This window comes from Grampus griseus, assembly GCF_964374135.1.
Source record: "Grampus griseus genome assembly, chromosome: 5".
Classification (NCBI taxonomy): Eukaryota; Metazoa; Chordata; class Mammalia; order Artiodactyla; family Delphinidae; genus Grampus; species Grampus griseus.
In genome coordinates, this window is record NC_138998.1 from 28550761 (window position 1) to 28572875 (window position 22115).

General features: G+C 54.7%; 1 protein-coding gene across 3 annotated transcripts in view; it reads right to left on the reverse strand.

Moving 5' to 3' along the window:
- MRAS (muscle RAS oncogene homolog) overlaps positions 1–16629 on the reverse strand; it is a 58563-nt gene extending 41934 nt beyond the window's left edge. Inside the window, exon 1 of one of the 3 annotated variants that reach the window (XM_082654125.1) lies at positions 16544–16629. The gene's annotated coding sequence lies outside the window, so the exon portion shown is untranslated. Of the gene's footprint in view, positions 1–15862; positions 15932–16104; positions 16268–16543 lie in introns of those variants that run through there. The other 2 variants (XM_082654124.1, XM_082654127.1) reach the window with 2 other exon arrangements.
- Positions 16630–22115: the final 5486 nt, after the last annotated feature.

A 22115-nucleotide genomic window follows, 5' to 3' on the forward strand; every position in this document is an offset into this window, starting at 1 on the left:
TCATGTTAAAAATGATAGGAGCACTTAATTAACGTAGGCGATGTGTCTGATGCTGTTGGAAGATTTTACCAAATTAACTCATTTAGTTGTCGTAACAACCCTATGACGTATAACTTTGTCCCCGTGTTACAATTGAAGAAATTGAGACACCAAGAAGTAAAGTAACTCTTCTAAGGTCAGCCAGCTAGAAAGCAGCAGTGCCAGGATCTAAAACCACAAGAGTGTGGCTCCAGAGCCCACGGCCAGTGCGTCAGGCTAGGCAACTTCTCGTGGGGCAGAGTGGTGGATGGGTGCAGACGCGGGCCAGGCCAGAGGCAGCAGATCCAGAAGTGCTGGGAAGAGGTCAGCAGTGAGCCAGGGAGGTGGTGTCAGAGTCAGGGAGGCCTCCAAGGCCGGACTGCTGCCCCTGTGGGAGAAGCAGCCGAGCGGGTCAGGGCCCAAGGGGCACCCAGGGTAAATACTAGTCACTGGGAACAGACACGCGCCCCCCCATCCCAACTGGGACAAAGTCTGCCAAATAGGGCACAGGTCTGGTACCGCCAGGTGCTCCTGCCCTGAGGACCAGGGAGAAAGCTGAGGGATCAGGCAGCTGCCCAGCATCGTGGGAACACCAGGGGCTTCTGAGACCTCCTATTTCAGCACCCCTGTCGGGCCCCTCTCCACTGTGCTGGTCCCTGCCCCAGCCTGTCTCCTTGTGGTCCTACACACCGGCTGCTCCCCGCCAAGCTGGGGGCTGGTGCCTCAACTGGAACCCCTCACCAAGGAGCCTGAGCTAGGAACTCGCACAGCTGCAACCTTAGGCAAGTTACTTACACTCTGTCCCTCGGTTTTCTCTTCTGTAAAAGTGGGGACAGTGGCAGCATTTGACTTGTGGTGGTCATGATAGGCTACATTTATTTGCTTGGCCCAGTGTCTGGCCCATAGAGAGCATTCAATAAACATCAGGGAGTTACCATCACCAGCATCCTTCACAGTCCATCTCACGTCCCTCCTCCTGCAGGAAGCCCTCCTGCCTCTCCAGAGTCTTTCCTGAGCTTATGCCCTGCAAACTGGCTGGTTCCACAGATGACAGCTCAACGGAACTCAGCCCCTCGCCACTCCGTCCTCGGGGCGCTCTCACGCCCATCTGCCAGCTGGTCTCAGCTCCCCCATTCCGCCTTGGGGGGCAGCCTCCTGCAGCCATGCTGTAGGACGACAAGCCCCGCATGCTGCTGACCCAATGATGAAGGAAAATTAAGCTCCTCAAAGACATTTCCCCAAATATTCAGGAGATGCTTGTTCACTGAATAGACTGCGCAGCAGATACCAAATTGCTGGGAACTCGGCATGAAACGGTTTCTCCCTCTGGTCTTTAAACCCAGAAGTGCTCTCCATCCTAAAGCCTAGCCCCTCTCTGGGTTCCTCCTGTTTTGGTGGATTTATCCTTGGAAAGAAAAACCTGTTAAGGACACATGACATGAGAAAGGGCCCATTTTTCCTGAGCCCAGAGGAGAATGATCCAGGAGGAGGAAAGTGGACAGGCCACCGGTGCTGGCCACCCTTCCCCCAGTACACACAGAGGGTCAGATCCGGGAGACTTGCACGTCTAGTCAGTACTCCCAGAGCACCTCCAATGTGCCTGGTCCTCAGAGCTGGGGAGACGGAGATGAATGAGCCCCAGCGCCTGGCTTTGGGGCTCATGGGGTGTGTGTGGGGGAGGGGCAGACAGAGGACTACAGTATACAAGGCTAAGTGGGAGCACAGGGGCAGCCGGGGGCATCTCACTCAGCCTGGGGGCATTGCAGAAAGCTTCCCGGTTGAGGCAATGACAAAATGGGGTCTTGAAGGCCAAGTTGGTATCAGCTAAGGGAAGTGATAGGGACAAGCCTATCCCAGGTGAGGACCAGAAGTTGCAAAGCTGTAAAGCACAGAGGTGTGGAAAACCAAGAAGGTGCCAAGTTCTGCAAGCAACACGTGTGACTGGAGCGCAGAATGTGTGACGTGTGCGGTGCAGGGGGAAGGGGAGTGGGGAGGAGCTCCTGTTGGCTGCCTGACATCTGGGGGCGTCTGTCTTTGTATCCAGAGCACTAAGCACAGTGCCGGGCACGCAGTGGCTGCTCTTCAGCACAGAATGATGAAGGAACAAGCGCAGGGGCTGCAGGGCGAGGCTCTGGGGAGCACAGGGGCCCCGCGTGACCCCGAGGCCCCCGGACCCTCCCCTCCCCACAGGCGCGCCATGCAGGCTCACTGGAAGGCTGCACGGTCCAGCAGGCCCACAGCCCTTTCTGATGACCGCAGTGAAGTTCACCAGCCAGAAAAGCCCAGCGGACGCTGCATAACTCGCACAGGACAAACTGAGGGCTCCAGAAGCTCAGAGGAGAGGAGAGGGGAAGCAGACGGGAAAGGGCTGCAGGCTGGTGGGAGCGGGAAGGTCACGCAGGCGGAGCTGGCATGGCCACAAAGGCCCAAAGGCAGAGCTGTGTGGGGTGGCATTTGGCCTCCCCATTTACCAGCGGAGAGCAGAGTCAGAGGCGCTGAGGCATGTGCCCGAGGGCACGGCTTGGGAAAGGGTGAAGCTGGGATTTGGCATCCAGACCGACAACTAAAAACTAGAATTCTGCCCCACTCCCCGCCCAGCTAGCCCAGGCGGCTGGGTGGGTCTGCGGGGGTCTCCGGGCTGAGGGGTTAACGGGGGCTTCGGTGTCTCAGGGTCCGCACGACCCTTCAGAACAACGTGCTCCACTGGCATCCCCGGGCCACAAGGGTGCTGCCACCCGGCCGCTTGGCCCTCACAGGCCCACGTCCTCACGGGCTGAGGTCGCACCCCAATGCCCGGCCCCCTGTGTCCCCATGTCCCACCACCACAGGGAGGCTGGGGCTGCACTCAGTCCAGGGGTGAGGGGCAGGGCTGCCGCCCGGCCCGCAGCTTCCTCGAGGGGCAGAGAGGAGGAAGTGGCTTTATCTTTGGATTCTTCTTCTCAGTCCTGGGGGCCATTCCGATTTCCCTAGGGCCGGGCAGTCCCACCCGCAGTTGAGGAGGAGCTTCCCAGCCTCAGGCCGGCATCTGCATGCCCATCGGGAAAGTCACCCAGGCCATCACCCCAATGCGGAGGGTCGTCTTCTGGACATTCTGGGGCTCCCCAAAGTGAGGCTCTCAGACTCCCCAAAGGCTGGCAGCCCGCTCCGCATCCTGATTCAGCTGCTCCCTCGGCCCATGCCTGGAGGAGGGGCTCCTGCAAGCCCCCCACACCCCGGGCTGCTCAGGCTCAACCCCGCACACGGGACCCCCGCCAGCCCGCCCTGCCCCTCTCTCCTCGGCCTCCCCCGCCAGCTCCAACATCCCTTTACCTCAAATCCCAGGCCAAGACCTCGTGCCACATCTCCCTCCGCGGCTGGCTCTGCCCTCTGCCTGGGCCCCCCTCACTGGCACCGCCCTCCCGCCACTCCAGCGCGGCCACCCCTCAACCGAGCCCGGGCGCAGTGCTCCTCCCGGAAACCGCCCCGGAGCCTGAAGCTCTCCCCACGGGCCCTCCCTGAGCTGCCCGGCATCACGTCCCCGGCGCCCAGAGCCTCTCTCCCACTGATTCCTAGTACGGCGTCCTTGGGGGCAGGGGCGGTGCCCAATTCGTAGGGCCTCACGGAGTCTGCCAGGGAATGCTGCCTGCCCGCACTGCCTCTTCACTCTCCCCGGCCTGTGAAAACACTCCCTCTAGGAGGCACGGCCGCCCTGCGCCTCCCGAAGCCACCCCTTCGTTCCCGGCCGCTCCTGCTCCCCAGGCCTCCTTCCACTGAGCCGCCTTGCCTGCGTCTACGAAGTGCCGCCAGGTGGCAGGTGGCAGCCAGAGTGCTTTGCAGCCGCTATTCCGCCGATTCATCACAGCCACCTCGTGGAGAAGGCTCTGTTTAGCCCCTGAGGTCCCCGAGGTTCCATGGTTGTCCATGCCACGCATCGCCGCCTGCAAGTGACCACGAGCTCCCGGCTCAGCCACATGGCCACGCTGCCTCTTCTCCCTTCAAATCTAGGAGCTGGGAGTTGTTTTACTGTCACATTTCCCCTGCGGGGCTGGGGCTGGGGGCTACAGGCTGGGCTTCATTTTCCTTATCTCGGGGTCACCCTGGAGCCCTGGCATAGCTTTCCGCACAGAAACGCTTCCGGCGTCTGCCGTCTGCATTCCCCAAATGCAGGGGTGACCCTGGGAGTTGGCTGGGATTCTGCTTGGGTGGCGGGTAGGCTGAAGTGCTGTGAGCCACACAGAGAAGTGGGGTGGTGGCCCTCACAAGGGAGATACCATGTGAGTACCAGCCCAGAGGAGGAGTGGGTGACTGTACGGGGGTCCTTCCCTGTCAGCCACACTCCCAAGCACTGAGACCCCTGTAGCTCCCAGGGCCCAGCTCCCTGACCATCCCTGCCTTCGGGCTGGGGATGCCACACCCCGTCCCCAGAACCCCCTGATGGCATCAAGGCAGAGGTTCTCATACTGTCTTTCTCCCGAGTGGAGGCAACCGGAGCACAGCGTCACAGGCTGTCCCTCAGCGCTGCCCCAGCCCAGAGCTGCTGCCTCCTGGAACATATGGCTTCACACCAGCGCAGCAGGTAAGCGGCCCAGGAGAAGGGCAGGGGTGGTGACAGACAGCAAAGGGAAGGCCTGGATGCCGGGGGCAGGCCTCCCTCTGTGTCAGCAACCCCCTGCCTATGAGATGGACGCTTCTTGCCAGGGCTGAACGGTTAAACTCCAGCCCCCCGCATCCTACCTGACCCACTACCTCAACTGCTTCACCCTACAATAGCAGAAAGAGGGACTCAGGAGACAAATGGACACCCCAAACTCATGTGTAGGCAGAGGCCAGGTCGATAAATGAGAGAAGGGGACAGGGACAGGCAATAGGGAGCAGTGGGGCCTGTGGTAAACAGGAGGCCACTGGTACCTTCCACCACCTGACCGCCATGACAGAAGCATATCTGCAACGGGGCTTCCAGACAGTCAAAATTTTTAAAGCGTAGCCAGAAATCTGAATTTTTATGTGAAAATGATTTTTTACATGTTGGCTACCAATTAAAAAGTTTTACACATTATATAAGCCAAATAAATCACCTCCCTGGGGTGGGGGGCGGGCAGCCCATAAGGGCACCTGCTGCTACCCTGCCACCTCGAGCATGCCAGCATTGAGTGGTGTGGCCACTCCGAGGCAGACGACCCTTGGCACTGCCTTGGCCTGGCCTAGCTTCGGCCGCAAAGAGGTGTGAGGTTAAAGGAAGTGGCAGTGACACTGCGGAGCAGCTGCAGGGCTTACTCAGCCTGGAAACTTTCCGGTCTAGCCGTCTTTAGCTGGGGGAGAGCACACAGCCACCCCAGGAGCACGGCAGAGCCCTCGGAGGAAGAGGGCAGAAAGGCACATTCAAAAATGACTGCTGCTTTGATTTGTTTCCATCGTTTGTATTCAAAAGGTTAAACATCATAAATGAAAAATGTGAAAAATTTTATGTTCGACCCAAAATGAGAAAGAAACAGGATCTAGGCCCTTCCCTGAGGTGAGGAGAGGTGACCCAATCCCCATTCGAAACGAGTAAGCAGACTGCAGAGAGAAGGGCTGGGGCAAAACAAAAGGGAAACTTCCTGAACACGAGGCGCAATGAGCGGCCGGGGAGGTGTGGGGTTTTCCTCAGCAAAGGGAAAGTCCAGGGAAGCAGGACCAGGGTGGGAGGGTCCAGCCGCCTTGTTGTGGAGGCTTGAACCAGGCTGGAGGTGGGGAGGGATGTCTTCTCAGGGACCCTGCCAAACTCCGGAAGGGGAGGAGGCCACTATTCACATCTCTCTCCCCAAACCCTATAGAGTGGCTGCATCTTTCCTGCCCTCCTACCCAGCCTGGCCAGGCCAGACAGCGAGTCCTGGATGCAGAGGGGGCAAAGGGCAGAGTGGGCAGACCTACTCCGTTCCCAAGGGGCAGGAGACATCTAGAAGCCGCCATTGGCCAGGGGACCGGCCGCCCACCTCTCTTTTTTCTATATACAGCACTTTTATAAGAAGTCATGAATCAAAGCATTTGCCCCTCTGCTGGGAATGTGACGTCAGGCAAATCACTCAACCCGGGTGTGCACCTCCGTTTCCTCATCTGTTATCTATGTCCTCACCTCACAGCGTTTTTCTGTGGACAGAATGAGCCAATACACGCAAGTACTTAGAACAGTGCCTGGCACAGAAAGTGTTACTATTACTGTCATCATCATCGTCATCCTCATAAGTATGTTGTGGGAACTCTCTCCAACATCCCCTCCACCAAATTGCACAGAAGGGTTCCTGGGGCCATACAAGGCTACTTTCCAGGCTGCCCCAGAGCACTCAGGACCGGGGGCAGGAGGGGAAGGAAGCAGCTGCTTTTGAATCACCACCTTCAGCCCGCGAGGCGCACAGCGCAGCCTCCTCTACAGGGAGACCTCAGCCACCCAGCGGGATGAAGGATCACTGCTCCTGCCGAAGGATCACTGCTCCTGCCGCTGGGCCACCCCAGGGTTCAGCAAGGAAGCACATTCTATTCCGGGACGATCTGAGGAATGATCGCCACCCACAGTCCGTGCTGGCTTGTTTCGGGGGTGCAGAGAAAGGAGAAACTGTGGAGGTACATCCTATCGGGCGGGGGTGGGGGGTGGGGGGACGAGCCCAAGTAGGGTAAAGCTGGAGGCAGAGCAGATGTCAGGAGCGTGGAAATGAATCCAACGGACCCAGTTTTGAATCCTGGGTGTGCCACTTACTAGCTGTGTGACCTCGGACAAATTACGTATAAACCTCTCCGTGCAAAACTATCCTTGGTGAATGGGTAGCAGCAATCAGCTGGAGGTGGAATCAGGCCCAGTGCTGTGGCCAGGGCCGATCATTAGAATGCCTGTTTATCATGTCCTGACCACATGCCACACTTCCCTGACCAGCACCTCAGACTAGGTGAGGTCACTGCTCTAGTTCCCTAGACACCCAGCTGTCTGTCTTGACAGCACTTTGCATGCTGCACTCAGTTGCCTAATTGTTTATGATGTAATGTGTCTTCCCCACCAGACTGTCAGCTCCAGGAGGCCAGGGCCCATCCTCCGTTTTATTCTCCACTGTATCTCTGGAGCCCAGCGCATGCCTGACACCAAGAAGATGCTCAATAAATATCTTGATCTGCATCAGCTCTAATCCTCACAGCTACTCTGAACACTGTCCTAACACAAAGGAAAAAAGATTAACACTTGAGTTTGCTCTGGTCATTGGGAAAGCCCGACTTAAGACTCTGACCTGGCTTGGAACAGTGACAGTAACCACCCCACAGCTCCTGCTGTGGTTCCTGCAGAAGGTCACGGTGTAGGTCTGGGGTGCATATGCCTCTTGCTCAGACAAGCTCTTTATTGGCTCTTTTCAGGAGTAAAAGGGTAGGCTCCCAGCCTTGTCTCCATGTCTTTACTCCTCTATAGTCAAAAGTAATGGAAATTGGGAGTTTTCAGAAGTTCTGGGGGAAAGTGCCCAGAAAAATTGGTCCCTGGAAAATGGCAGTCAACTAGGCTTGAGGAGACAGAGAGCCGGGGAGAAAGTCTCCAAGGGTGTGAGCAGGCAAGGGAAGGGTGTCTGACGCTCAGTTTTAACTTCTGCCCCGTTCTAAGCTACGGGCAGCCCCCTTTCTCAGAGGCCCTTGGTGACAGCCTGTTACGTACAATAGCCGTGGCTCAGCGGGGCTTAGGGAATGAGGAAGCCACGCCTATGGTACCCACGCAAAGTGTGGCAGCTGACCCCGGAGCTCAGATGGCCTGCTGGCATGGTCCCCACCCTGCAATCCCCAGAAACACTGCAGATGGGGACGGTTTCCATCAACGACTGCGTAATCTTCAAAGAAAAATAAATGATACACTCAGAAAACTTGCACAGGGAGAAACTCTTTGGGGAAGAATGAAGATCTATTGGGGCGAGCACCTCTCCATGTCCACATATGTGGGATGAGGGCCTGGCCCCGCATGACCGGGCTAGAGGAGAAAGGGGGGTGGGGATGCCTGAGACATGTGTCACAGCAGCACTGTCCCTATTACAGACACCGCTAAGGAGGCCCACGGCAGATGGGGACTTGCCCAAGGTCACACAGAGGACAGGTAGGGGGCAGAGACTCAGCAGGGAGGCCCTCTGGCCTGCAGCCCGGGCCCCTTCCCACTCTCCTGTGGGTCTTCTGAGGAAGGGAGGGAGGGCTGAGGTTCCGAGGTCCCTCTGGCTGCCAATCGCTGGTGGTGCCAGACCCTGCCTGGGGCCCTCTCCTTCCTCCTTCCACGCAGAGGCTCTCCCGGCCTCCACCCAGCTTTCCTATCCACACACACCAGCCCTAAGGAGAAAACAGCCCCTGTTGAGTGCTTTATTAGAATGGTTATTTGGTGCAAGTGCTAAGTGACCTGCTCCCACTCCCCTTTTCCATCCCTCCAGCCATCCCCAGTTTGAGCCCAGAAGTAAAACAAAGGCTTTGTTTCTTTATTTTGATTTCCTGCTTAAAATCTCAAACATGCAGGAAACACCCACCCAGCCCCAGATAAGTGGACTGGGGCCACTGCGGGCAGGCAGGGCCGGGGGTCACTGAGTGGGGTGGCCCGGAAGGCTCTGATGCCAGCTGACCTTCGCTCCCGGGAGCGCCAGCAGGCCACCGGGGCCTGACTTCCTTTGCGGGAAGAGAATGGGTGTGCGGAGCGTATGGGGAGTGCTAGGCCTTTTTGACTCTGTCCCCCGGGGAATCTCAACCTGAGGAATGTGGGTGTGGAGGGACCACTGAGAAGACACATCTCCTACAAGTTAGTATTTAATATATGCCCCCGAGGCTTTGGGACCGTGGCTCCACCCTTTCCCATCATCTCCAGTTACAATAAAGCAGGCATTGAAAGAAGAACATGATAGATGCTATTTTTGGGCTGCTGAGCCTCCTTGTGAGAGAATGGTACTCGCCAAGAAAGATGCATTTGCCTCTGCCTCTTCCTGGGGACCTCCATTCCCAGCGAATTTAAAATATAAAGGGGTGAATTGGGCGGTCATCTAAAAGGGGGAATTTTCAAGAAGGTGTGTTAAAGTTCTAAAGGCTAAAAAGAAGAAGAAGAAAAAAAACTGGAACTGAGTTAAAATGAATTTTGCTCTTGAAGTGAATATATAATATGCTTTGGGGAGGCAAGAACCTGTCCCCAGGCCCCCCTAAAAATAGTCAGCCCTAAGCGGAGAGTGGGCCTCCCCAACTCCAGCGCATCTTCAGCGATCTCCACACAGCACCACATGCCTACAAATATTTGTACTTTGAATCTGGGTAGTTAGGATACTAGGGACGGCCTAACACACAGTATGTATAGCAGATTCTTTTTAAACCAAAGCTTTTCTTTAAAAAGTAGGCCGTCAACATAACATGTATGTGTATTTTTGCATAAACCAATAGGAATGGACTTTAGAATATGCTTAGTTGCCTTCATTGGTACAGTCTCTGACCGCTTCTACTGCAAGACAAACCCCAACAAAGCAGGTCCTTCTGAGGTCTTTGGGGTCCCAGCCTTTGCTGGCTTTTGCAGCATCTCCATGGAGTCAGGGGAAAGGACGCAGGCAGTGTTATCCTTTGTCGGCAACTCGGGAATGGAAAACATCTCAACTCATTCTCACCACTTAGTAAAGAAAACTCAGGGACGCCTCAGATCTCCGTGCTCTATTACGAAACTCGTTCACATCTCTGTCCCCGGTTTGAACTCCTTGACTCCTTGAAAATGGAATCTGCCTGGGTAGGCAAGGCTTTTCCAGAAGGTTTTTCATCTTTTCTGCGCAGCTTTAGAAGTGGTGCTTTGCTAACTGCCCTAAGTCAAGCCCAAGCTACCTGCAAATGGGCCACGTCAGGCTCCAGCTCGGGAGTGGGGTCAGGCGGGGGCGGGGCGGGTAGCAGGAGGCTGCAAACAGTTGGGGGAGAAGCCTTCTCCTGTCTCCTGTAGTCAAGGAGAGCTTCCCCCTCTGCAGCTGGAGAGCTTGGCAGAGGGGAGGACCTGGGACCACACACCTGGGACACCATCTTTCTGTGAGAGCCGAGGAAAGGGAGAGCTGGCAAGGCCACGTTAGGGGTTACAAAGGTACTACGTTGCACTCTGGTCTTCCTTCCTGTAAAGCAGTCCTACACTTGAGACCAGAAATGTATTTTGCTCAGGTTTGTTGACGATGAGCGGCTTCACAAGTCGGTGTCATCTAATGATAAAAAGAAAATCATGGGGTTTTCTTCTCTCTTTTCCAAATATATACATTTACCATTTAAATTACAGTTCGCTTTGGGCAGCTCTGACTAAATGATGCTCCACAGCCTGGCCTGAAGCCACAGTGGTCAAGGCAAGTATGTATTCGGATAGAGGAACTTTTTGAAAAAGGTTCAATCCCGAGATGCACACTCATTCCTCCCCGGGGTGAGTTCAGGCAGCAAAAGGATCTATCGACAACCTTGATGGAGACCCAGGTGGCATTTTCAGTGAATTCGCTGGGGACGTGGAGGTGAAAGAGCCAAGACACGGAAACTTGGGAGCAAGGCTCTAAAAGCCAGCCGGAGGCTGAGGGCAGGCCCAGCCAGCCAGGCCTCCTGACCAAGGACGCGCTGAAGCCCTGCCAAAGGGATCAGGTGCCGGCAAAACGGTCGCATCTGCTCATTTGGGGTAACGGGTACATGGTGCTTGTTATATATTATCCTTCATCTTTTTATATTTTTGAAAATTAAAAAATATACCAAGGGCACAAATGATGGAGGGGTTCCTGGTTGACAGTGAGATTAATGAGAATCGGGGAAAACCACTTCCATCTAGGCTCCCTCTGCCTTTCTTGCCAACCAGCCACGCCTGCACCTCCGTGGCTTCTGCTGCTTCACAGCGTCGCTGTGCATGAACTGCTCTGTCCCCTCTCCTCACGAGGCCTTCACTCCACTGCAGCACTGATTATATATGGCCAGAACCCTGTGGGCCATGTCCCATGAGCACCAGGAGAGAAGGGGTGTATCATCAAATGACCAAAGTCATCAGTCCTGGGAGCAGCACCGAGTAACAGACGGAGCATGTGCTCCAGGACCACAGAGACCTTGGTGAGACTCCTTCCAGGCTCTGCTCCTCTCAGGCCATGGCCGTGGGGATGCCTACTTAACCACCCTGAGCCCCCATTTCCGCATCTGTAAGAGGCTAACAGCAAAACTGTTGTGAGGCTTAGAGATGGCCAATGCTGAGCATCTACCCCAGCCCAGCCCACAAGTCTTCACTGAAGGAAGGGAAGGAAGCGACGGGAAGGAGGGAGCGGAGAGAGGGTAGACCTCCAGAGAGGCCGTCTTTAAGCCATGCCACCTGAGGAGCAGTTGGAGAAAGCACAGGCTGCTTGTGCTGGAGAAAAGCACGATTGTCAAGGTTCACGTGGCACAGATCCAGTGGGACAGGTTAAAGGGAGAAAGAAAAGAACTCTGCCAGGATAAGTGAATCCCCAAATGGGGTAAACTGATTTAAGGGGCGTCAAGCACCCTGCCTCTGAAAGCGTCCAGCTAAGACCCGCCCCTCACAGGCTGCACCGGAGGGACCCCCTGTTGAAAGTTTCCCAGCCTCTACTCAAGGGTCACTTTCCCATTTGGGCTGTATTTGTCTACTACTGAACTATTACTGGTTTAATCTTTACCTTAAAATCACCATACTTTTTAACTTAAAATTCTTTCTCAGCCTTAATCTGAGTAAAATAGCCAGTAAAAAAAAAAAAAAGGGTTTGATGTCATACCTGTATTTTTATAGTACACATAAGTGTGTGTATATATACATATATATAAAACTATTAAAATGTGTCCCACCTGAAACCATCTCCCTCATCACTATGAGAAACGTGCTCTCCTGGGTCTGAATTGAGACTGAATATGCTCCAGGGGCCCCTTCTGGGTCCATGATTCTGTTATCTGAAGGCTGCTTGAATACTGATAATGCTCTTAATTCTTACGGCCCTTTCTGGTCTCCCAAGCATGTTCTCATCTGTGTGTTTCATCTAATCCCCATGACAACCCTGAGGGCGGGGTAGAGAAGTCGCAGACAGAGCCTGGGCCCCTGCAGCACAGGACTCTCCCAAGGCCCTGTCAACAGTCACAGAGGACCTGAATCACAGCGCTGAACTCTCCATGCCCCCTCCCTCCTTCTACTGCCACACACTGCACAGCCAAATCCCTTCCTGGTACCGTCCAAACTCTCATTAGCAACACAACCCAGATCCAAATCACGATGTTTTATCCATTTAGGTGGCCAGATGCCAGGCTCCGTAGGTGAAAATATGCCTCTCTGAGACCCAGAATGTCATTTCACAACCAATGATGACCCACACTGTCATTTGGCCATCTGGCCATCAACAGGTTCCACCGAGTAAAGCTATCAAAAATACTAAAGGAGGGCTTCCCTGGTGGCGCAGTGGTTAAGAATCCACCTGCCAATGCAGGGGACATGGGTTCGAGCCCTGGTCCGGGAAGATCCCGCATGCCGCAGAGCAACTAAGCCCGTGTGCCACAACTACTGAGCCTGCGCTCTAGAGCCCATGAGCCACAAGTACTGAAGCCCACACGCCTAGAGCCCATGCTCCGCAACAAGAGAAGCCACCAGAATGAGAAGCCCACGCACCACAACGAAGAGTAGCCCCCGCTCGCCACAACTAGAGAAAGCCCGCGCACAGCAATGAAGACCCAACGCAGCCAAAAATAAATACATATAATTAACTTTAAAAATACTAAAGGACAATGATAGCGACATTAAAAAGCTAAATACACACTGCTACTTCATGACCCCTACAAGGGGGATGGCTGCAGAAAGCTGCCATGGATCATACCAAGGGGCTACAGGCCCTTGGCTCAGTGGTGGGGCTCAGTGGAAGGCCAGGGGAATCTCAAAACAGGCGGGACCAGCCTCATTATGCGCAGCAGGAACGCTACCTAGAAGACTGGAGATGGGCACCAAGGGATGCATGGCAGACACCAGGGAGTGCAGTATGGCTGTCACCTCAGCCTCGACAACGTCCTCTGCTGCCTGAAGCAGGAGGTGGCGGCACTGCCCTCTCAGTCAGAGTTCCACAAGACAGACCCACTAGCTGATTGCATGGATTTCCACCCACAAGCTGAGAACTGACATCCGTCCCGCTCTACTTCCACTCTTGACACCGGCTCTACCGCGACAGCCTGCTGGCCTGGCTGGGAAGGCAGAGCCCCAGGGTAGGTCCTCAGTGAACAGTAGTGAAGCAAGGGATCTACCCTGGGATCCAGGGCTCATTTTCAGAGATCCACACATCTCCCAAACTGAATGCCCAACTTCATACATCCAAGGAACTTTTCTTTGGGATTCTCACTGGCATGTTAAAGAGGCAGTGGCCCAAGAAGGTAATCATTGCTCTGAACACTCAGCCCTCTTGGCTGCCTGTCCCGTGCAAGAACTTGCTGGAAGTGGCACTAATATCCCATCCCTGTGGCCAGAGACTTCACAAAAGCTGAGAACATCTTTGGGAGATCTAAGCTCTCCTTAATCCACTATGACTTGGGTTACGTTATTTGCAGCCAAAAGCACCCGCACTGATCCGGTACCACGGGGCCCAGTGGCATCACCCAAGACTGTGAGGGGCGGCAAGGCCTCAGAGTCCACCAACAAAATTCCTCTCAAAGCTCGACCTCTCGGCTCAGCCTCTAGACCATGCACAGCTGCCAGATGCCCCGGGCACAGGGAGCTCACCCAGTTCCTTCCTTTTTCCCATCCCCAGACAAAGGTAACTTTACCTCCTAGCCAGCCAGATACCTGCCCCCGGCCAGGTAAGTACAGAGCCTCTGGAACTCAATGCACATTCTTTGGACACTTGAGAACATCCCAGCTTTGCACAAGAACGTGTTCCCAATTCGTTCACATGTGTATGGTTTGTGCAAACTACGTGATGCTCATGAGCAGGTATGTTTTCAATCGCTTGCAGGGAGGCACGCTCCATATGGGGGACTTCATTGGTAGACAATGATGACACCAGATGTGAAATATAAAATGGAGGCCACATTTCCCCAAGAAGTCACTTGATGCAGCAGGCTGGTCACCATGTGAATCAGGCTGATGTTAGGACCAGGCACCCCAGGAGCTAGTTCAGTCCATCAGAGCCCAGAAGTCCTCCCTGGTGCCAGGTGATCACTCAAGCTCAGGAACCAACCCCAGGGATAATGGACTTGCCTCTCTATAAGCAGCTCAGATCAACTGAAAGTGTGAAATACCTGTGGTTACAGCTAATAAAAGTTATACCTGTCACAAAGATGTCTTAGGTAGGTGAAAACATAAGTAGTGGCAAATACAAACAGAGCTGGCAGCCCTGGAAGACTGTCACTGCCCCACCAGGGTTCAGCAGAGGGCCACACTGCCCCCCCATAAGGAAATGTTGAGGCGGGGGGCAGCTTCTATCAGAGCACCCGGCTTACGCAACCTCCACCCGCACCCCCAAAGAGGCTGGCAGACTCTGTGCCTCGAAAACCCCAGAGCATTAAAGCTCCAACCTTCCTGACCTAGCAGAGAAAGGACAAACTACACCTTAAACCACAGACAGAAAAGCTAATTGGCTGGGAGTGAGAACAGACTGGGGGTCAAAACCATGAATGTTTTCATGGAACATTTTCAGCCCCAGTCAGCAGGGACATGCGATTTACAGGAAATTAGGAGACTTACAAAAATGTTAGCCAGCTCAAGTTTCTTTCCTGGGAAGAAAAGTAGGAGAAACTCTAAGAACTGTCTTGGTGAAAGTGCTTTGTTCACTGCAAAGCCCCTGACACGTGTCAGTTATTAATACCAGCAGCTCGCCACCCCACACTTCACCCAACCAGTGAAAGGCAATAGAGCCAAAGCCTAACACAAGCTGCACCTGGAGCCTTCAGGCCAGGTCAGCCAGACCCTCACAAGAGGGGCCTGAGGGGCTGCGGGGTCTACATCATGGACCCTAGATATGATCTTGCGCAAGTTACTCTTTCTAGCCCCTGTTCCCCATTGCACATGGGGGTCATGATAAAGCCCTTCTGCAGGAGTCTTGTCAAATGATGAACAAGCACATCCACGTCAAGTGCCTGGTCTGTGTCAGCCCTGCTGGCAGCTGTTATTACAGCGGAGCTTCAGGGCTTTTAGTCAGATTTCCTTATCATTCCTGCTGCCGGGGAGGTCACTCTTTTGAGGCCACAATTTTGAGCCTTGTCAGTCACCCTCTCTGGTCAGGTCCAGGATAGAGTGTGAGTCCTAAGGGGCAAGAACCATTCAAGCCCAAGGAGGGTTGCTCGGAGTAGGCGCTGGTGGGAGAAGGAGGGGCAGTCCCAGAGCTCCGGGGATCAGGGCCGGGATGAAGTGGCCCTTCTCCACCTCTCCAGCCTCGGCTCTGGCCCTGGCCAGCACAGACCTCAGTTCCAGCCACAAAGTCTAATTGGTGACCAGTGCCCACGCTCCCGCCAGGCATCACCTCCCCTCCCCTAGGAGGCCTTCCCTGCCCTTCCACGCTGTCTGCTCCCACAGCCCCCGTGCTTCCCTCATCCCAGTACCGACCACGCTGGGCTGTCGCTCAGTTTGCACCCCTACCTTCCTCGCGGCGCGGTAACTGGCACTGTGCCCTACATTCGGTGGGCGCCCCTGCAGCTCCCGTCAATGAATGAGCCGGGCCCTGGTTGTGACCAGAGACCCAGGCCCCCGGCGCAGCAAAGGTTTATGAAGCAGCCTGCTTTTCATCTTTCAGATGAATCTGACAACTCCCTCGGCCGATCCCTGCCCTCGTTAACGCCATTTTAAAAGGGGAAAGATCCCCCAACTCCGCCTCCATCCACCCGAGTCCCGCCGCCCACCTCCCCGCGCGTTCTCGCCAGGGCAGACAAGGAACCCAAGGGCGGTTACCATGAAAGGGGCTTTCTGTGCGGTGGGCAGGCCCTTCTCACTGGGGTCTCGATCGTCTCCGAATTCTCTATCGCACACCGTCACGCTGGAGCCTGCCGTGGGGGCAAAAGGCCACTCTCCGCCAGCCCCTGAGCGTAGTCCGCCTGTGGCGAGCGCGGCCGGGCCCGGGGCGGCCACACCTCCCCCCCGGAACAAAGCGCCCGGCCGGGTGCCCTCCCTTCCCAGCCTGCCCGACCGCTCACCGCGCGCTCCAGCCCGGCTCGGCTCCGGCCTCAGGCCGCCTCCTCCATGCCCGCACCGGCGAGAAGGGAGCGCCGCGCCCGCCGGGCCCCGCGGCAGCCGGACTGACGGCTCCCGGCCCGCGGCCTCACGGCCGCTCTGGCCTGTCCCCGCCCCGGCGCCTCCTTAAAGCGACCGCGCAGCCCGCGCGCGCCCTGGTCGCCCGGCGCGCCGCGCATTCCTTATAATGCAACAGCGGCTGCTAAAAATAGAGCGCCGCCGCCGTGGGCGCAGTGGGGGCCGGGCCCGGCGCCGCGACCCTGACACCCCGCGGGCCCCAGATTCCCAGGAGGCGCGGCCCGATGCTCAGGCCATCCGCGCCGAGCGCCCCGGACCCGGCAGGGCGAGCGGACCCGGCCACGGAACCCCGCCGCCGCCTCCCCCGTGGCCCCGCGCACTTACCCAGGTCCTACCCTCTGCGCGGCGGAGCTGGCTTTAAAGTGGACGCCGAATGGGAATTCGCCCAGGCCTCTTTAAGAGCCTCTGCACTCCAGCCTTTAAATCTCCGCTCCCGCCCGGCCAACTTCTGAGCCTGCAGACGCCTCCCCCGACCTAGGCGATCCCAGCCCGCCACCTTAACCGCGTTCCCTTCGAATCCCGGGCCGTGTTTCTTCCTCGATCCAGTCCCCAGCGTTGCTTCCCCCAGGCCCTCTCGGTGCCAGGTTCCTGGGCCTAAAGTTCGTTCAGATGGAGGCGACGGACGGGGACGGGCGACACTCGCGATCCATTTCATTGTTTCAGTTCCTCTAACTCCTCTCCATCGGCGTCATTTTTTCCTTATTTTAAAAATTGAGATGTAATTCACATACCATAAAATTCCAGCTTTTAAAGTGGAAAATTCAGTGGTTTTTAGTATAGTCACAAAGTGGCAGCCACCACTATTACCTAATTCCAGATCATTTTCATAACACCCCCCCTCTTCAAACAAACAAACAAAAACCTCCGAACCCATTTGCAGTCACTCCCCATTCCCTGCTCCTTCCCCAGCCCCTGGAAACCACTAATCCACTTTCTGTCTCTGTGGATTTGCCTAGTCAGGACATTTCATGAAAGTGGAATCATACATGTGGTCTTTTGTGACCCAGCTTCCTTCACTTCGCAGGATGTTTTCAAGGTTCATCCACGTTGCAGCATGTAGAAATACATCACTCCTTGTCGTGACTGAATAGCATTCCATCGTGTGGATACACCACATTTTGTTTATCTTTCATCAGCTGATGGACAGATTGTACTTTTGGGCTATTATGAATAAAGCTGCTATGAACATTAGTGTACAAGTCTTTGTATGAACATTTCATTCCTTTTGGGTATATATCAATACCTAGGAGTAGACTTGTGGGTCATATGCTAGCTATGCTTAACATTTTGAGGAACCCCCGAACTGTTTTCCAAAGCAGCTGTGCTATTTTATATTCTAACCAACAATGTATGAGAATTCCATGTGTCCACATCCTCACCAACACTTGTTATCATCTCTCTTTTTTTTTTTTTTTCCGGTACGCGGGCCACTCACTGTTGTGGCCTCTCCCGTTGCGGAGCACAAGCTCCGGACGCGCAGGCTCAGCGGCCATGGCTCACGGTCCCAGCCGCTTCGCGGCATGTGGGATCTTCCCGGACCGGGGCACGAACCCGTGTCCCCTGCATCGGCAGGCGGACTCTCAACCACTGCGCCAGCAGGGAAGCCCTATCATCTCTTTTTGATTACAGCCATTGTGGGGGGGGGGGCCGTATCTCACTGTAGTTTAGATTATCAGTGTCATTTTTGAGGATGTTCTTTTTGTAGACGGACCTTGATGATGACTTGGAACCAGCTTTACACATCTGGGGAACTCATTCCCTTATCATTTTGAGAGCTTCGCCCACCACCCCAGGTCTCAGGAAACTTTGCTACCCTGAGTCATTCATGCCATGGTGGTTTCAGTTGGCACCCCAGGCATCCAAGCAGCCATTTGGTGAGAGCTATTGTGCCCCCTGCAGCCACTCCCACCTGCTGCTCTGAAGGCCCCGTGGACCCCTCGGGTCCCCATGGCTCGGGGGAAGGTTTGGGTACCATCAAGAGTATCTCATCTCGGTAGGGAGTAAAAGAACTGGTTGAGGAGGGGCCTTGAGGGACAGATGTTCATCTTGACCGGCTGGTCTTGGCCTGGGACCCGCATCTTCCTCCCCCTTCCATTTACCACAGGCCCTGGGGGAGGCAGGCAGGGGTCTGTGTGTCCTGGTTGTCTCTGCACACGAGTCAAAACTTTGTCTTTATACCCCTTTCATACACAAAGCTTTAAGAACCTGTTTGCCTTAGAAATGGAACTTAACCAGCTAGTAATCACACACAAGTACCTGGGATTCTCTAATGGTGAGATTAGACCCTGCAGGTTATGGCTGGGGTCTTACAACAGGGTGTTCATCTCACTTGGGCTGCCACTTCTGCTCTTTGCGCCCTGAAATAAAGCAGGGCTCAGCTGCTGGCAAACAGGAGCTTTAGAGAACAGGACCACTGAGCAGAAAAGGGAGGCCTGGGATTGATGGTTCATTCCTCAGTAAATGCTGCCAGAGCACCTACTACGTGCCGGTGCTGTGCACAGTCCTACCTCCGCACCAGCGGAGGGGTAAGTGGTGTGGAAACAAGAGGCGGCGCAGAGGGAGCCCAGAGGAGGGGCGCGTAACCCAGTGTGGGGAGGGGCAGGTGCCCAGGGCAGGTTTTCTGTGAGAGGTGCTGATGGAGCCAGGGTTTGATGGGCAAAGACCAATCAGCTAGGCTGTGAAGGGAGGGAGAAAACCTTATAGGCTGAGGTATGACTGAGCTGAAATCTTTCCCCAAACTCCAGCAGATCCCCATGGCTGACCAGGTGTGCATGGGGCATGATAGAAGGTCAAGAACCCAGGCAGGGCTCAGGCCAAATTTCAGGCCCTGAGGTCCTAGGCCAGACCCGAGGCCAGGAGACAGTTCCTGGAATAGTACAAAGATCGGAGCTGTGACCCAGAGTAGAACTTCCCCGCTCAGCGACAAGAGCAAACATGCCTGATGCGCTGCAGGGCGTCCCGTGCCAGCCTCTCTGCCCAAACCTTGCTGAGTGCCACGCCTCACAGAAGACCCACACCGGTGTCTTGGGGTTCAGTAGGCAAACCCGGGGGGCCTGTGGACTTCAGGGCCAGGAGCCAGCCAGGTCACGGTGGCACAACCTTCCTCCAGAACTCTGCCCCAGTGCGGCCCCTGGAGGTTCCAGCAGCTCTGGGCTCCGGAGCCCTCACAGCATGCCAGACACGGGCACAGTGATGGGTCTGCACGCCTCCCAAGGACCCGGGCAGAAGGTCTCACTGGCCTGCTTTAGACATAGGAGACCACAAGCCCAGTCCAACCCAGCCAGTGGACTGAGAGTCAGGGCCTTCTGAACACAGAGCCTCCACTCTCTCTCCTATGTCTGGTGGCCTCGGCGGGCAGGTTGGTCAGTTGTGTGTGTGTGTGTGGGGGGGGTGGTGTTGGGAAAGCAGGGAGAAGGTGAAGAAAACACTAGCACTTGTTCCAGTCCCAGTCTCCTCGGGCCTGTGGCTGGAATTTATCTTTTGCTGACCCTGGAGCGCCAACGATGGGTTAGCCAAAGAGCCTCACCCCACCCACAGGCCTGTACTTTCCCTCAGCTGACCTTCCTTCTGTGCCAACTACAAGACCTTTGGTCAGTGATCTGGCACCAGGAACTCCATGGTCTTCTCTCAGGGCTGTCATGGGCTTTACCAACGCAGGTTCAGCTGTTTCTCAGCTTCAGCTCTCCCTGCTACCCCTCTGCACCTGCCACAGCTGCCCCAGCCCCACTAGGAGCTAGGCCTCCCAAGATTTTCTTCTCTGATGCTTAAGGTTACTGATGCTTGCGGTCCATCCTTTGCATGGGCTCCCTCTTGCTCTCTGGGGCCAGAAGAGCAGCTTTTTTTTTTTTTTTTTTTTTTTGCGGTACGCGGGCCTCTCACTGTTGTGGCCTCTCCCGTTGCGGAGCACAGGCTCCGGATGCGCAGGCTCAGCGGCCATGGCTCACAGGCCCAGCCACTCCGCGGCATGTGGGATCTTCCCGGACCGGGGCACGAACCCGCGTCCCCTGCATCGGCAGGCGGACTCTCAACCACTGCGCCACCAGGGAAGCCCCCAGAAGAGCAGCTTTTAATCAATCGACTTCCCACTCATGGCCAAACTTCTCCCCAGAGTTGTCCATACTCAACTAACATTTGTTTCTGATCATTTATTTTTCTCCACTTCGTCCTTCCTCTGTTTAAACTAAAATCCAGCGGTTTTTAAACATTTGGGGGGACTTCCCTGGTGGCACAGTGGATAGGACTCCATGCTCCCAATGCAGGGGCCTGGGTTCGATCTCTGGTCAGAGAACTAGATCCCACAGGCATGCCGCAACTAAGGAGCCTGCATGCCACAACTAAGGAAGCCACCTGCTGCAACTAAGACCCGGCACAACAAAATAAATATTTTTAAAAATAAATAAATAAACATTTTGGCCTGCAACCCATAGCAATAAAGAGGTTTGACATTGCAAACCAGAACACAGACATACACACACAAGTGCAACAAAAATTTCATGAAACAATACTTATTGTTACTATGTGCCATGCACTCTGATCTATTCTATTCTATTCTGTTTCATTAGAAAATGCTAGCAAGACCTACTAAATTGATTTCATGCCCCACTAATGGGTTGTGACCTACAGTTTGAAAAACACTGAACCGTGGCGTTTTTTTTGTTTGTTTTTCCATTTTAAATTTATTTATTTATGGCTGTGCAGGGTCTTCATTTCTGTGTGAGGGCTTTCTCTAATTGTGGCAAGTGGGGGCCACTCTTCATGGTGGTGCGCGGGCCTCTCACTATCGCAGCCTCTGTTGTTGCGGAGCACAGGCTCCAGACGCGCAGGCTCAGTAATTGTGGCTCACGGGCCCAGTTGCTCCGCGGCATGTGAGATCCTCCCAGACAAGGGCTCGAACCCATGTCCCCTGCATTGGCAGGCAGACTCTCAATGACTGTGCCACCAGGGAAGCCCGTGAACCATGTTTTGACACCTATAGCCTCAGGGTAGTGACATGATAAAAATTTGTCAAGAAAGAAAAGTCTACTCTAAGATTTTGAAACACATGCTAGGGACAATAGTTTGAAAAGAGTTTTGAGTTTCATAAGCCCAGGAGATTTCCTCTTCTAAGTAGGACGTGGTAGGTTGCGGCCGGTCAATTCTCCTATTGCAACAAAATGAGATGAGGCTCTCCAGCTGTTCCCTCTCCCCTCCCCAAGGACATTTGCTAATTCGGGGCACTGGCTGATGATCAATCTTTGTCCAGAAAGAAGACTTCTAATGGGATAAAGAGAAACCAGTAAAGCTTTTACTGGTCACATGGTATTGGAACGAATCTAAATGCATCTAAAAAGCAGAGTGAAATCTTCCAAAGTCCCACAGTGCTTAGAAAATAAAGCCTTCGCAAGAAGAAAGAGCCTGCCTCAAAAACGAGGCCAGCTCCTGCCTCCTCCTGAGATTTGCCAGATTTTGAAGCTCCGTGGGGACAGTGGCCAGAGAGCTGGACCGGGAACTTCTGAAGGGCAGAGCTGACTCTCCATAACCTTCCATGGCTTAGGAGGCAGAGATCTGCAAGGCTCTCGATCAAAATCCACACACGAGGAATAGGGATAAACCGGAGATACGTTGAGTCCTGTAAAAACTGAAACCCAGCCACAACCCAGCTCAATCCTTCAATGGATTGAGGTGATCACTCCTCAACCCACCTGCTTGTCAGAGGAAAGAGGGAACACTGTGGGTCAAATGACATCATCTGGAGTCTCTCTACTTCTTATTTACCATGTGTGTGTATAGTAAAACATAACTAGTCTTGTGAAGAGGCATGAACATATAACTGATAAGGAAGAGAAAACATTGTAGACACCCAGATCATTCAGATATTGGAGTCAGTAGACAGGACTTTGACTGCGGAGGACCTGGA